We start from the raw sequence: 13,917 nt of genomic DNA on the forward strand, positions 1-13,917 counted from the left end.
TATTAAGTCTCTCTAATGCATTCAGTCTCTGGACAGCAACAAGAACATGATAACTGAATTAGACTTTTAACAAGATTTTGACGATTGATGAAGCAAATAAAACCTTTAAAACAAAAAGTTCCCTCCCCCACCAGTCACATCTGAGCTGTCAGTAGAGAAATCTGGTCCACCTTCTTCATGAATTAGTATCTCTGTTTATGTATTGCTTTTCTTAGCATTCCCATTTGCCACAAAACCAGCCAACCCAGCTTATTTTGTTCTGGCATTATTAAAATTACTATTACCATTGCAAGTATTTCCAAGGGAGATAATATTAATAACAGTCTCTTCCATCAGATCCTGTCAGTTCCTCGAGTGATTAATATTCCTGCCTGCAAGAAGCATTATATCACTTGGAGAGAACATATTGCTTGGCTCGTAGGCTATTCTTCATGGTCTGTGATGAGTGCATTGTGATCTGCCATTATTGCATTACTGTTTACACAGCTTGAGATGCCTCATGAGGCAGTTAGAAATGAGCTGAAATTCAGATAGATTCAGATCTGGAAAACAAGAAAACCTGACACAAACGTCTTCAGGCTGTTCGACCCTTTTCAACCCCCACGTCACATCCCCACTCAGTGTTGCTCTCATTCTTTCCCCTACATGGGATACAGGTGGCAGCTGCATTTCTGTACGTAGGGCCAGTGAACCCATCCTTGCAAGGATGACCATAAACAATCTGCTGGCTCCCAAGCACCATGGGCTCCTTACAACTGTTTTCTACATAAATACCACACTGTGTCTGGGGGGAGCTTCTACTCACTTTGAGACAAGTCACTTCAACTCCTTGGCAACAACTATCTAGAAGGAATCAAAATCAGCTTTTATTTTCATGGAAATAGCCATAATCTGGATCTCCCCAGGAAGCCTGGTGATCAACTCTCACTTGTATAATACAGACTTGAGCACAGCAATCTTTGTTTTGAACACAAGCCGTTCATGGAGTCTATTCCTGAACACTCGATAAAAGGTGCACTTTAAATTATGCAGATTATATACAGCATGTGGGTTCAACAGCAAGTTGCCAAGGCAAACCCAAGGACAAATCTTGCTTCCACAAAGTCTGGTCTGTGCCATAAATGATGGCCAAAGGTATCTGATTTTCCAGGGTGGTCTAAAACAAAGCCAGCTGATGGCTCCTATGCCCTCAGTGCCTAAATTGCAGATTATTTAGATCACCTTGTTTCTTAAGTGGATGCCCCCAAAGCAAATATGGAAGCAGTCAAACCTTGCTGACATCATGGGGCCAAAGCTGCACAGGAAAGGAGTCAGGGAGTCTGGAAGGATGGGTGGATTGCCATTCAGTGACAGGTTGGAGACAGATGTTGAACACCTTAGGTAACCAAGTTCACCGATTCACAGCAGAAGAAAAAAGATAGCAGCAGCAGAATTAACATGTTAAAGACTAAAGGACTCACCAATCCCCTTTCTTGGACCTGTATACCCCTGTAGACAAGTTAGAAATGCAAGCAAGATAACTTCCCCTGTAACCCTGGAGCAGAATGCAGGTTGTGACCTCTGGGTCTGTAGAATATCCAGGAATGGGGAGGTGGCAGGGAGCATATGATGTATGACAGAGGACAGGGGTGGTGGCTAAAGAAACACTCTTCATGACTAGGATAGGGTGGCTGTAAAAGGCACTCGCTAAGCCACAAAAGTTGGCAAATCCACTTCCAAACATGGATACAGAAGAGGTATTCAAACAATGGGGACTGGATCTTAAAAGTGCTTTCAGCTGGGAATCTCAGTTCAGGGTTTGTGTTCAGCTCTTTCTGGAGAGATGATCAAGCTGCAAACTGCAAAACTTTTTACTTTCACTTCTGTTAAGACTCGGGTTTTTTTTTTTATGAAAAAGAGGCATCAAGTGTTAGGATGAACAGAATCACAGCTATAACCCTGAGAGTTGTTCTGAGGTTGATAAAAGAATTTTCCATCAAAGCAAGATTTCTGCATAGGAAAAAAACTGCATGGTGCGTGTGAATTGGAAAGGTTTTCTAGGAAGGAAACTTTCCCAGATGCTTCTCAGAGCATCATTCCTGCTTCCTGATCATCTGGCTCTAATGTGCCCGTATTAATCTCCCTCCCAAAGATGGGCAGAAATTGCTGATCTTCTTATGCACCAAGTAAATCCTGCATTTGGTCCAGCTTGTATGTGCGGCAAAAGGACCATACTGTCCAGTGCCTGACTGAAAAAAACAGCTCTGTCACAGCAAAGAAAGAGAAGAGAGAACAGAGCATGAAATGAGAGAGAAGAGAATGAAAATAGGAGGAAATTAAGCAAATGTGAAACCAATTACGTATCTCTGAATGTTGTTAAAACCGAAGAGACAGAGAGAGAGTTTCATCTTTACAGGCATATTTTACTGTATGTTTCCACTGCTTTCATTCTAAATTAATGTGAATAATCACTACCATAGCTTTCATTTGATATTGCATTAGCACAAAATTGTCCCAAATCAGAGACGGGGTGGTCCCTTGATATTGTACACAAACATAGCAGAACTAAAAAGGGCCTGCGTACAATAAAGGAAACAAGAATCCAGTGCAGGGAACCTTGTTATTCAAATGCACAGTGCCCACAGGACAATATCATGCCATACTGAACAGAGATTTGGTGGTGTTTGAAGGCAAATAGCATTCTGACATTTTTTTCAAAGCAAAAAATAGAAACTTCTCATGGGAAGCAGATAATTTCACAGGAACACATCTTTTGCTGAAAATTTCTTTTTTTTTCCAGCAGAAAGCTTTTTCAGTCAGTGGATTCCAAACTGAATTCCGTGTGGTGGTTTGTGAGGCCACAGAAATGATGCTTCGTGGCCAGCTTTCTGTGGAGTCATATTACCTTCACAACTTTTCCAATTAAAGCTTTAATGGAAAGACTATTTGGTGCAGTCATTTGCATACGGAAAAGAGGATCCAAAATCATGGGTCTTGATGAAGCATTTCTAAAATGTTAAGATCTAGTGGACATGAGTTGGCAGTTACTATATTACTCCACGAAATAGCAGTTTCACCATTTGGAGGAATTCCCTGTCCCATCTGCACTTCTTCATAAGACTACTACACACACAAACACCAGAAGCCAAGACAGGCTTAATTACTTTTGTCTCTAGATTTAACCTAGAGGTAGGTACATGCTTTTCCCAAGTTGCTGAATAAGAAAAATACGTACTGCAAAATCTCTGATAGAAATTGCTAACAGAAAAGCTTAGCTGGATAAGATGACCACTCAGAGATGGAATCCCATCTGAAGCTATTAGAAGTCAGAAGAATGCCTGCACCTTATCAAATGTGTTCTGAAAGGTCCCAGAAGAGCTGGAAAAATATCAACACTTTCTTTTATCCTATGGCTTGGCTAAATGACCTCATTATGGAAAACAAACCCTGTTTCAGCCAGCTGTTATCATTGCATCCCCAGCCTCCATGCTTATCTCCTTTGAAGTTGAGCAGAATGTAGAGGTTGCCAGAGACAAATGTGAGCTCCCCGTGCTTTCCCTTAGCTAAACAGTGTGAAGGAACAGCCTTGCTCCCATACAAAACCCTAACCACAAGCCTCACAGCTGTTCCACTGCTAGCCAGAGTCAGCCAAGAAATGCTTGTAATAAGGCAGTCCGGAAGGTGCTGAGAGACCTAAGTGCTGTTGCTGGGAAAACCACATTTCAGTCCTTCACATCTGGATCTCGCAGTTGATAGGGTCACCTCATGTGTGGCCAGAGACACTGCCAACACACTTAGGAAGTTCACTGCTATCTTTCAAAGGTCACACTGCATGCAGCATGGCAGAATCAAAATAGAAAATACGACTGGAGAGCAGAGGTATAGCAAATAGGGAAATCGCACTGCCTATATTTAGCTTGCCTTTTCAAGGTGGTGTTAGAAAGACAGTTCTGAGGCTCAGCTGTAAAAAATTTGTATCTCGTTTGTATACCTTTTTAAAATTGTGTTCCACAAAAACATGAGTCACATTCTCACATAGTATACTAAAACAAAAAAATTAAAACACAGAAATATTTGTTTCAGGACAACAATTATTTTCATTTTCAAAGTTTCTTTAGGACAGCATATGCATCTTGTTTTATTTTTTCTTAAAAACCAACTATCAGTGTGCACATATTTATATTTATATAGAGTAAATATATGTAGGCATGTATATATGCACACAGTAATCAGTGTATATGTGTAAATACATATACAAGTACATATAGAGATATCTATTACACAATCTACAAACAATAAGCATATTATATGTATATTTAGATGCCTGAGAGTTCAGCTGAACCTGATGAAGAGCTTGTAATCTTCAAAGCTAGGTTGTAAACTAACAACACACAGGCATTGTGAGGTTTTTCAGTGGCCAGGTGAAAACAATGCGGCGAGATACAATATGTATCTGCTGCCCCGATCAGTCACTTAGGCTGACTTTACCAATCACCAGTTTAACTGAGGTCAATTGTGTAATACTCAAAATCATGTAATTATGGGAGCACAGTCCTGGGAGGTGCCTTGAAGAGAAACACAGTGCCAGATTATCTTCTGGTGCAATCCTGGTGAAGCCAGTGGAAACAGGCTGAGAATAATCATATCCTGTTAGGACACAAGAGCTGTGTACTTGCTCAGTGGCAAGTACACTTGAACATTGGCTCAGTGGCAAGTGCCCCCCTCTGGAGGGCACCAGTTTGTCCTGATCTTTCCAGGAGGTTTATGGAAGTATTTCAGTGAAGCCTAGGGCATACATTAACTAATTTGCATATTACACCTGGATCCATAGTCCTTAAAGGGTAGGTATCACAGTTTCATTACTGTGGTGGCAAACCTTGCAGGACTACACACCATCTGCTAAAGATGGAGCAGTTCCCTCTCTGTCCCTGAATTTGACTGCAAAGGACAACTTTGGTAGCCAGGTTGCTAAAAAGAAAAAGCTGTGTAACACTTTTCAGGAAAAGTCTTTTTGTCGTTCTTTCTTCTAGGATGGAGTCTACCCTAGGACCTACCATACTGTGTCACCTTACAAATGTTCTTCTCAAAGGGTGCTTAAAACTGAGCCAAGAGAAGCAGAAGTAGTAAAAATGTCAATATTTATCAGCTTCTTGTAGTCTGTTTCAGTTTTGCTGAAGATATCAGCTCTTTGGACAGGAAAAATGTATTTTTCCTTGGCATGCTTAACAAATAATAACAGCAAATTGACCAAGAGGTCTTCAGGACACGCTGTATCTGGTATACATGTTCATATGTTGTTCCCCCTTAGATCCTAGTTGTAGGTTTCCAAATGACATAATTGAACTATTGTCTTGATAATTAAATCCATATGTGGGCCCATGCTATACAGATTCCATTTCAACTGCATTTTTTTATCACTTTTTGCACTATTACCTACAAAAAAAGGGTTTGTGTTAGATTAGTACAGATTAAGCAGATTAGGGTCTAGGTATGTGTGGGCAGTATACGTGACACAAGGATGTGGATGGTTAAACATATTTCTCCCTTGAATCAGATTCTTTGCAAATTACTTTCCTAAATTCTCCTTCCTGTCCCTTAAATAAAATTATTAATTGATTAATCCATATCTGGCCAACAAGGAAAAAGGAGGTGGTAGAAAATTTCAGGAGTTTAATCCTGGCATAAAAAAAGATGGAATGTACAAACTGGCAAGAAACTCAGTGGGGCAATAGAGTTTTACAGGTAAATCATATAAACTGGGAGACTTGCAAGCAGGAGAAAACCATGCAGTGAAAAAATACGGAGACAGAAATAGGAGTGCTGAATCAATGACGTGAAGCAGAAGATAATGCATCAATTTGAAGTGGATAGGAGGCAAGCAAGGAAGGGGATTATAAGCTTTGTTTCATGCAAGGCCTCGACGGGAGGACATGACTATTACTAAATCTCTGAAAATGAGGGGGCTACAGTAACCAGGAGAAAAAGTACCAGGGTTTGGGTAACTTTTCTATGAGAAAAGACAAGACAATTAAAATTTTTCCTGGAGATAAAAATCATTCTGCTAAACCAAGTCACAATTCCCTTGTAGCATTCATAAATAGCCTAAAAATCTTGTTTACAGTTGCAATTGCTATTTGATAGCGTTATTGTCGAAGAGATTAGTAACTCCTTTCAGTTCAGAGACATTTAAATTTAGCAGCAGGAAAAAGAAGTTTGTTGAGTGTGGAATCCACCCCTGCTGCTCCAAAACAATCAGAAACAGGAAAAAGTCATCAAAAGGGAGTTTTAATGAGTTATAGAGCTATTGTTTACTGGTGAGGTCTGAAAGCCTGAAGCCCAAGCCTGGAGGACCTCTGTGACCCTGCAGTGCCTCTCGGTGGCAAAATATTTGCTTGAAATTACGTCAAAACAACACAATGTGTGTGTCTGAAGGCCGGGGGCGGGGGGGTGGGGGGGTGGGGAGTGGGGGTGGTGTGGAGCAGGGAACAACTTTGAGAAAAATAGTGGAAATTCCCTGAGCCTTTGAATGTACTGAAGGCTTTCCTTGAAAAACAAGGCAATAAACAGCAGCTGTATTTGTACATTCAAGCTAACGCTGGCAGGGTCTCCCTCAAGGGTGCAAAGAGGAAGGCTGGATTTGCCAGACAGGCCAAGAAAGAGTAGCAACCCTTTGCTCCACACCCACCAGGCGTGGGGGAGCTGCAAGGCTGATCCTGCCTGGGCACAAGCCTCAAAGGGCGCAAGCGCCCATGGGCCGAGGGGGTTGCCAGTGCACGTACCAGGCCAAAGGCCTTCTGTGGCCAGCAGTCTACAGGTAAAGAGGTGCTGCCATCATCTCATGAGGCTGTCAAAGTGAAAGCTTCACAGGGAGATAAGGAAGCGCTTCTGCAGAGAGGGGCTGAAAACAGGAAGCTAATTTTTCCGAGGAAATAATTATAGAGAAGTGCTGAGTTTTTGAGCAGGGAGACTTTGGTTGCTTTCCCAGAAGTGTCCCTGAGGTAAAAAAGCACACTAACTCAGTGCTCAAAAGCAACAGGACAATTTTACTGTGGTGCTGACCAGCAGTTACTGAATCAGTAGCATGGGTCTGAAAGTAGCCTGCTGCACCTGGCACACTCCCTGGTCAGAAAAGGACAGCATTCCTCTCTGCCTGTCCCTGATGACTTCTTGGGTGGAAAAATCTCAGCCAAATTTAATACAAGTTATGCTCCAGGGAATGGGTTACAGACCCCACCAGCCTCCCCAAAAGCATCTGAGTAGGAGGAAGTCAACAGGTATAAAAAGGAGCAAAAAGAGTAAGTTTCCCAGGAGAACTGGGTACATTAAAATCAGCAGCAGACCTTCCCCTGGAAAAATAGCAACAAGCTCTGTGAACTGCTCAGACAGCAGTCAGTGGTGACAGGGGTGCAACATAGAGGCGTAGGTTATGTAATGTGACAGGCAACCTGCTCAGCCACACACTGTGTGACCTGGAGAATTTGTTTAGCTATCCATCAGAGTAATATTCCCAACACCACAGTTCCACCGGGGTGCCAGCAAGATCCTTGGGAAAAGTACAGTGACAGTCACGAGCCAGCTGGCCTATCTAGGCATTCATCTCCTGTCTTTTCCAAACTGCACTTATACCAGTTGGTGGCACCACGAACAGCTTTGCGGCATCCCAAGGGACTGCCCTGGCAGCTGGGAAGGGACACCTTTTGCACACTGTGGAGCTAGACAGGAAGCAACTCACAGCAGCCTCCAGGTTCACAGTCCCCATGCAGATTTTAGTTCTTCTCATGCACAGCTGAAAAGCAAGCTGCCCCTTTGCATATCACATCCTGGCCAGCATGATGTCACTAACACCCCTTAAACTTTGTCATTATTGCCACAAATAATCAACTGAAGAAAACAGATGAGAGCCAGCTGCCCTACAGGTAACAGGGAATGCTATTTGACACAGTACTTGACATTTAACACACATTAAAATTGCTATATATTTATTATTTATATATATAATATTATATATATAATATAAATATATTATATATATTGTAATATATTATATATAATGTATTTATAGTTATATAGGTGTAATTATGATCTAAATTTATACTATATAATATATAATATATATAATATCAATAATATAATAATAGATTATATAAATTATATATAAAATTTATAAATCTTTTTCACCACACAGAATGCCAAGCCAGACCAACTATTTTTATTTTACCAACACCAACTATAAAAAGTTTTGTTAAGCCGCCAGATTTTATTTTGCTTTTACCTTTGTTAACATTCCAAATAGCCATGTTTTATCTGCACAAGATCACTTAATCGGGCGTATGGCTTTCCAGGGAAATGTAAAACAATAGCCTTGCCTAAAGTCATATAAATTTCTATTCACTCATATCATTCCACCAAGAAGCCGAAATATTTTAATTAGGTAAAACGTGTAGTCAGGCTGCAAGTAAGAATTTTAAAGCAGAAAACATCCATAAAAAGACTTGCGAAGTGGCCACTAAAATTCAGATTCTTCAGCTTTTTGCAAGGCCAGTTAAAGATTTTTAGCCCATTAACATCCGCAGCACCTACAGCTGCCACTAGACCTGTAGACAGCGAAGACTGTGACGAATCCTTCCCTATGGCAGGAAGAAGGACACTTAGAAAATGTGGAGAGATGCAAAAATGTCCCAGAACTAGCATGACTTGAATTCTAATGGCTTCAGTAAAAAGGTGTGTAGAGCACTGCAAGACGTTTAAAGAGGCCGCTGTACCTGTGTTGTAATGAAATGGAAGTAATGGGCTAAAAACACCCCACACAATTGGTTCCATCACTGTTGTCTTAACTAAGGCACACAAAAACATCCTCAGGCTGACCATGAAAAGGGTCTGGTTCAGCCACAGCTAGAGGAAACCAAAGGCATCCCGAAGTGATGGAAACCCAGGTGAAATATTGTCTAGCTTCCTGGGGAATAAAACAAAAATCCAATATCCTGATTTTAGGAATGCAAAGTACCTTTAACACCCTTGAGAATGTATGAGCCTGTGGGTGCTCTACATCTCTGAAAAAACAGTCTGAAAAAATGGTGCAGAGCAGGAACATTCGGGAACATGCCAGAGTTTCCTGAGAGACATGCACTGAGAAGGGATAGAGACAACAATGATGCTGTTTCCATTATTAGAATCAATTACATTAATGGATATTTGAGAAGAGGGAGTAGGGAGGGGCCAACTGCTTCATAGGCATATGAATAATGAGGCATTCATGTGTCGTATCTGTCTTTACAGATCAAAACACTAAAGAAAATTAAACAGCTTCTAATAATCTCACTTGATTAAATTGTGTCCCTCTTTTTCTCTGCTTAGAAAGTGGACTCTGGGATCTCTAACCCAGCTTTAGAGGTATCATAAATACCAGCATATACAATTATTGTGAGTCTTGTCACTTCAGTCCTCCATATTAAAGTCCCTTCAGCTGAACTTTCCTCCCTTCCCCTTGACACCCTGTCACTGAAGATCTGAGTCTAGGATTGGCATGTAGACAAGAAAGAAGTAAACAGAGTGTGGGAGAAGTTGCAGTTTGAGTCCACTCTTTATCAGATGGTAAGGAATTCAGGAACTTTTTTATTTAACAGCTCAGCTGCAGACAAGATCTTTAAATCAGACTTTACCTCATGTTTGACTTGAAAGGCAACCATGACACAAATTTACGAGACACCAAATTTCATTAATTCCAGGGTTCAAAGAAAGTACTGAAAGAAAGTACTCCCAGAAAGTGAGCAGAAGATACTCCTGCTCTGCTTTGACAAAATGGTTGTATAGGTACTTTCTTGTTTTGTGCACGCTTTCTTTCCCCAGTGATGTCTAAAAATGTTCAAAATGCACTACTGGGAGCTGATTCATTCAGGAATAGTATTTATGTGGCAGTTGTGCCTGCAGAACAACAAAGCAGTGATCCATAAAAGTGAACCACTCAGATACCTTCCACAAAGAAATTCTGGTGTGGTCTGAACCTAATGTCAAAATTAGGAATGAAAGGGATCTTTACATCCTTGAACAACTGCAGTGACTTAGAAATGTCTCCTAGAGGCAAAACTATGCCGGGCAGAAGAAAGAGTTCTCAGTGCTGATGCTCCAGATGAGGAGCATACCAGAGTACATTGGTTCCATAAGGCTTTCATGTGTCCTCTATTGCTTATCCAGCAAACTGTGATCAATATTGATGGGGCTTCTCACCACACCTACCAGTGTCCAAGAGCAAACTGAAAAAGTTAATTGCCTGGTTCAGTGAGAAGTGAGTCAGCATTGCAGGAATGCCTCACCCTTCCTCACATGTAACTTCCACTTGAAGCACATTGATTTGCACTGCAGCCAGGCCGTGGAATAACACCACAGAAGCTGGAAGGCGCTTGCCCTGTTCTAGACATGGAAGAATAGCAAAAAATAGTCTTCACTGCCTACAAGACAGACTGAAGAAACAAGGAGGGAGATGCTCAAGATAAGAAATTTTTGCCATTTCAGAACTTCTGCATCCCAGTTTTGGCTCCCAGCAGGGCTGGCTTCAGGGAATAGATACATCACAAGCAGTTTATCCCACAGTCCCAGCCATTGTGAAAAATGTTTCCATATTCTGATCCACTTTTATATTACCTCACCTCATACAGTGTAACATCAACTTTTAGGAGCTAGGTTTAGGGGTTTCCCCCAAAGAACAAGTCACAGAAACAGTGATGAATTGGAGACACTGTAGCAGCAATCTTGTGTCTGATTACATTCTTCTCACATTTATAACTAGGCTAAAACAAGAAAAAAGGTACTCCCAGCTTGTACTGAGCTTAAAACCCGTTGTTTCTTCACCTAATCTGGTGAGGGGAATGAGGGTGAGCTTGTCTGCTTTATGACCCAGATCGGTCAATCTATCAAAATAAATTGCTTTTCTCAGCAAACTTTGCTTCTCTCTTTTAACGGTCACTTGCAGTGAACGGACACACTTCTGTGTGTACGAAGATCACAGGAAACTTAAAGAGAAACCCGTCTGCCACAAGACCTCTCTATCCACGCTGTCCTCCCTATCCACTACTGGCAAAGGCGTTCAGGTGGCCTGGGTTAGAGCAGACATAAGCCACAGGTACGTAGCAGCCTCCCTCTGTGATCATGCACAGCAGATTACAATAGGTACAGACACATGTGAAATAATTAGCCTGGACCTTGAAGGCAGCCATTCTAGGATCAACAGCATAGCTTGCTGGCGGGAAACCAGACAGTCTGAGGGGAGCTTCCCCTGCAGCACTTTACTCTCGGGGAGTATTTGGTGAGAAAGGATCTGAAACAAAGGAAGGATAACTTCTGAATGTTGCTGTGTCCTACTGCTCTATTTCCTTAATCCTGAACACCAGGAAAAATACTCGGACAGCCAAATGTCTCAGTTCTATGGGTGGAGCAGACAGGGACAGCTCTGTGGCTCTGCATTTGCTGTGAAAAGGTGATTGGGAAGGTAGAATTTATGTCCAAAACCAAAAATAAGAACAACAATTTATCACTGTTTACTATTTTCATCTATTGCATTTACTTTTATTGTGAGGTGCACTTTAACCTCAGATACAGCTGGCCCATGTGCATTTTGTAAAAGAACCCACCAAATATGAAATTTAAAGCCAAATTTTTGACTGTTTGTGCATGTACAGATTTACAGAAGTTAATATTCATTTCAGCTATGCTCTACTGGCTTTGCTAGCAATGGTCCTTCAATGATGCAAACTGCCCATTACAAGCGTGTGTGTAGTTTTCTCCAGGGCCATAATGGACTGCATTCTAACTACAACAGATTTTCTGAAAGCTCTACCTCAGACCTTTCAAGGAGGCCTGATCATAAGTGGGAAACTACACAACGAGCAAAGCATGAGATGTCAATATTTTTTAGTCATACGATACTTGGGTGGTACAAGAAGCGGTTGCATTGAAAAAAAGAAAAGAAAAAAAAAAGACTACATAATATTAAGGTACACCATGCAAAAAAAACCCTGAGAGCATGACAGTGTCACCATGTTCAGTCACCTCTCCAACTCCTCAAGGTGGGGGGACATATTACAAAATTGTGTTCCAGAGGCTGCTGACACAGGATCAATATTTAGTCATGAAGATGAAAAGTGTTTACAAATGCTTCCAATGGATAGGATTATCATGTGCTAATTAACCTCCAGACTGCTTAATAAGGCAGCAGCGTGGGCACAGAGGGGTGGGAGCAGTGGTGCACAGAGGCACTTTCCAGCCTCAGGGTAGATCATGGCTTGAATTATGACCTCCCACTGCATCCGTTATGGCACTCCAGTAGTTAATAGGAGCCTTCTTTGTCCAGGGGTTGCTGCGGAGACGGTTCCTGTGCCTCAGGAAGCTGGGAGAAGAGACGTTTCCTGTTTTGAAGAAGGTTTAAGAACGATTTTCCTCCAATCAGGCAGCAGATGCCTGGGCAGGAAATGGAGAACGCAGCTGCCAGCCCCACTGCGGGTCAGTGGCTTTACTAATCTATGCGGCCAAGGTTTACCACAGCCAGCAGGGCCCCAGTGATAAGTGGGTTGCAGAGTTAAGGGGAGGACTTGTGGTGGAAGGTGCCCGGAGCAGGACTGACACTGGAGTGAGACCAAAACAAATCCAAATACTAAGAGGAAATGGGCGTTTGGCTTCCTCCCTATTTGTACATCTCACACAGCACATTGCACCCAGTAGATGGCCCTGATAAAAATGAGGCATGTAATTAATTGTTGTGGTTCAAAACAATGCTCAGAGGTAGCAATAATCATCGTTGCCATAACCTTTTCTCCCGTTGATGATTCACTGCTGAGGGAGACTTGCATGTATTGGGGGTGTTAAATGCATGGTCCCATCAAACCCAGGAAACCAGTCAAAATTTCTCCAGCTGGGTGGGGTTTTTTCCCCCCTTTTTCAGATGAAATTTAGCAAGAGTTTTCTGACCTCCAGAAGTGGGCTTCAGCTCTGGTCCCAGTGAAGCTAGAACTGATGTTGACTTAATTTATGCCAAATCTCAGCTTTTTTGACTCAGGGCCCAATTTTTCTTTCACTGACATCAGTTTTACACTTGCATAAGATTTGACGCTCAATGGTATTGCTCCTCACTTACGCTTGCTCACTTTGACAGATGTCTGAAGCACCCGTCTGCCATCCTTCAGCTCCCAGCTCACAATTTGATTCTCTGTGATGTTACTTCCTCCAGTGCTTTATGTAACAGATGGTGTCTGAGAGGGTATGAACGGCTGGAGAAAAACAAGACTAACTGCAGTAGGTAAATCCATAGAAGTGTGTTTTCAGCTACTTCCCTGATTGTTGCTGGTAGAGCTCTACTGACATTTTGCAAATATAGGCACCAAGTGCTTTGAGTGCAGGATCATCACACCCCCACATCCTTGTGCAAGCTAAGTTACCTTTAAACAAAGCTTTGCCTGGGTAAGACATGGGCCAAAACTGAGCAAGGACTTGAGAATTAGGCATCTGGGCAGCTGAGAAGGAAAGAAAATCTCCATGGCAGTGAGGAATGAGTGAACTCAACTGTGACATTGTATAAGCTCTCAGATTTTGTACCATTGCCTAGAAATACTCTGTTTTTACAGAAATAGTAAGCAGTATGAATCTCAGAAACTCAATGCATCAGAAGAACTTTGATGGCATCATGAACCTTAATAGAAGCACATAAACCTCCTTCCTGAGAGGACTGGTGCTCTCACTAGGGGCTCTTTACTGAAAACAGCAAGTGAAACAGTCAGATGTTCATTTGATTAAGTAAGAGTTAAATCCATATTTAGAATATTTCACAGCTGTATTTCTTTGTAAGGAATACAAACACAGACTGGTCTCCCAGGACCTGACTCCACTATCCTTCTAGCCTTCCTCTCCTAAAGCATTCTGGGGTCTGTACACATCAGTCATCCTTCAAAATCT

The 13,917-nt window shown here is 41.8% G+C and overlaps 1 long non-coding RNA gene across 1 annotated transcript; it reads left to right on the forward strand.

Annotated features, from left to right (window-relative positions):
* The first annotated feature begins 11,006 nt into the window (after window positions 1-11,006).
* LOC121086257 lies at window positions 11,007-13,357 on the forward strand. Its single transcript, XR_005827314.1, has 3 exons — window positions 11,007-11,095; window positions 12,323-12,471; window positions 13,121-13,357. It is a non-coding gene; the product is annotated as an uncharacterized LOC121086257 (long non-coding RNA).
* Window positions 13,358-13,917: the final 560 nt, after the last annotated feature.

Source organism: Falco naumanni, chromosome 4 (assembly GCF_017639655.2).
Source record: "Falco naumanni isolate bFalNau1 chromosome 4, bFalNau1.pat, whole genome shotgun sequence".
NCBI classification, from domain to species: Eukaryota; Metazoa; Chordata; class Aves; order Falconiformes; family Falconidae; genus Falco; species Falco naumanni.